The following is a 2,612-nucleotide window of genomic DNA, read 5'->3' as shown; positions in this document are numbered from 1 at the left end:
ACATTTCGTTGATGATAGATGTGGAAATAATCTTTCTTAGGGTAGAAACATCTGATGGTATCAATATTCATGCTACTTCGGTACCAATAATTTATTTTCTGTTTTGTTCTCTGAAGAAGAATAGATGTCCTGGTTGGAGAGAAAAAGCCCCAAGCCAAAATAAACCATTAAAAACCACTATCCATTTTGAAATAAAGCAATTAGCTTCTTCTTTTATTTAGAAACTTTACCCGGTTAGAGAGTTGGAGACAAACAAAATGAACATTGGTTGTCAAAATGCATTGATTTAATTTTTGCCCCTAAGATACCACACACAGTCAGTGAGTAAGGACTTTTGTCTTTTTTTTGGTCAGTTTGTTTCTTATGGATTCATGTTGCTTTGATCAATGTTGTTTGTGTGTCTGATCTTAATCTAAGTTTTTTGTTGTTTGACTAGTCCATCTGGTTAGACAGGATAGTGCAAAAAATTTGAAAATACTTTGGGAGTTGTCTTTTTAAATGATATTTGTTTTTATCTGTTGCTTTGCTAAATTCCTACTGGGCTGGCAAAGATGAGAAACAGAGGGAACACACAAGCAAAAATGAAGGGCACAAATGAATGAATAAATAATTGAGAGAGAAGGGATAGCTTCTCCTTAGAGAAAAATTCCAACTAATATATATAGAGGAATGAGGAAAATTGAAAGTCTTCATTAGCCTCTTTTTTTGTGGTGCCTCGGAGGTAGTCGGCTGCTTCAGGATGAAGCTGAACATCTCTTTCCCAGTCACTGGCTGCCAGAAACTCATGGAAGTGGACGATGAATGCCAACTTTGTACATTTTGTGAGAAGCGTATGGCCACAGAAGTTGCTGCTGACGCTCTGGGTGAAGAGTGGAAGGGTTATGTGGTCCGAATCAGTGGTGGGAATGACAAGCAGGGTTTCCCCATCAAGCAGGGTGTCTTGACCCATGGCCGTGTCTGCCTGCTGTTGAGTGAGGGGCATTCCTGTTACAGACGGAGGAGGACTGGAGAAAGAAAGCACAAATCTGTTGGGGGTTGCATTGTGGTTGCCAATCTGAGTGTTCTCAACTTGTTCATTGTGAAAAAAGGGGAGAAGGATATTTCTGGACTCGCTGATACTACTGTGACTCGTCGTGTGGGGCTCAAAAGAGCTAGCAGAATCTGCAAACTTTTCAATCTCTCTGAAGAGGATGATGTCCGCTAGAATGTTGTGAGAAAGCCCCTAGACAAAAAAGGTAAGAACCTAGGACCAAAGCACCCAAGATTCAGCATCTTGTTCCTCCACGTGTCCTGCAACACAAACGGCGGCCTATTGCTCTGAAGAAACAGTGTACTAAGAAAAACAAGGAAGAGGCTGGAGAATATGCTGAACTTTTGGCCAAGAGAGTGAAGGAGACCAAAGAAAAACACCAGGAACAGATTGCCAAGAGACGGGGGCTGTCCTGAGAGCTTCTACCTCTAAGTCTGAGTCCAGTCAAAAATGAAATTTTCTAAGAGTAACAAATAAGATCAGATATCAAAAAAAAAAAAAGAAGAAGAAAGAAAATCTTCATTAGGCAAACACCATATTGATAATTATCAGAGGCAAAATATATTGAAGGATGCTAAAATTAGTGGGTAAAAGTTTGAGGAGAAGCAGGATATTTGCATAGTCTCAGTATTTCCCCTAAAATATTTATTAATGACAAGGGAAGGGGAATAATTACATGGAGAAACTTGGCAGAGACCACCACGTCTCCTGACTTTATGCTCTGAGAAGGGCACAATGCCATTTCTGTGGTGTTCTTGCCAAAAATGCATAACCTTCATCTAAACATGAGAAAGCATCAGACAAACCCAAATCGAGGGATATATGACAAAATAACTCCACCAGTATCTCTGCCAAAGTGTCAAGGTCACGAAAGAGAGAGAAAGACCAAGGAACTATCTCAGATTGAAGGAGACTAAGGAGACTTGACAACTAAATGCAATGTGGGATCCTGGATTAGATCCTGCATCAGAAAATGGACCTTAGTGGAAAAATGTTAAAGTCTGTAGTTTAGTCACTAGTATTGTACCAACATTAATTTCCTGATTTTGATAACTGTACTGTGGTATGTAAAATGTTAACATTAGAGGAAGCTGGATGAAAGGTATATGGAAACTACTATTTTTGCAACTTTTCTGTAATTCTGAAATTATTTCAAATTTGAAAAGTCAAGAGGGCATTTATAGCAGTTCCCTAAATAACTCTGCATAGATGGTGGGAAAAAAAGATTTCGATGGCCTTGAAATATCTGGATAATATATCTTTCCAACTCAGTCCAATAACTCTTTACCTGGGCATATACAGTTTGAGAACTTTACCTCTTTTAAACGCATAGAAGATCATAGCCTTTTTCTATATGAAATACTCTATTTTTTCCTCATATGACATAGGCACTCAAAAAATATTTGTATAAAATGGAAATAATGATTGCTGCCCTGCTTTTCCCTGCTGAACTTACAGTGTGGTTATAAAGTGTAAAAAAGATAAAGGAAGTGGAAAGTATTTTGCAAGTTGTAAGCATTGTACCGGTGTAAGGTGTTATTTTGATTATTGATGGAAAATTGTCTAAGGTATTTTTGTAATT

The 2,612-nt window shown here is 38.2% G+C and overlaps 1 pseudogene; it reads left to right on the top strand.

Moving 5' to 3' along the window:
- Positions 1-571: 571 nt before the first annotated feature.
- Positions 572-1,495, top strand: LOC131402311 (small ribosomal subunit protein eS6-like; annotated as a pseudogene).
- Positions 1,496-2,612: the final 1,117 nt, after the last annotated feature.

This window comes from Diceros bicornis (genome assembly GCF_020826845.1).
Source record: "Diceros bicornis minor isolate mBicDic1 chromosome 6 unlocalized genomic scaffold, mDicBic1.mat.cur SUPER_6_unloc_1, whole genome shotgun sequence".
Lineage (NCBI taxonomy): Eukaryota > Metazoa > Chordata > Mammalia > Perissodactyla > Rhinocerotidae > Diceros > Diceros bicornis.
Note: the sequence above shows the minus strand (reverse complement) of the source record. Positions and strands in the feature narration are given on the sequence as shown.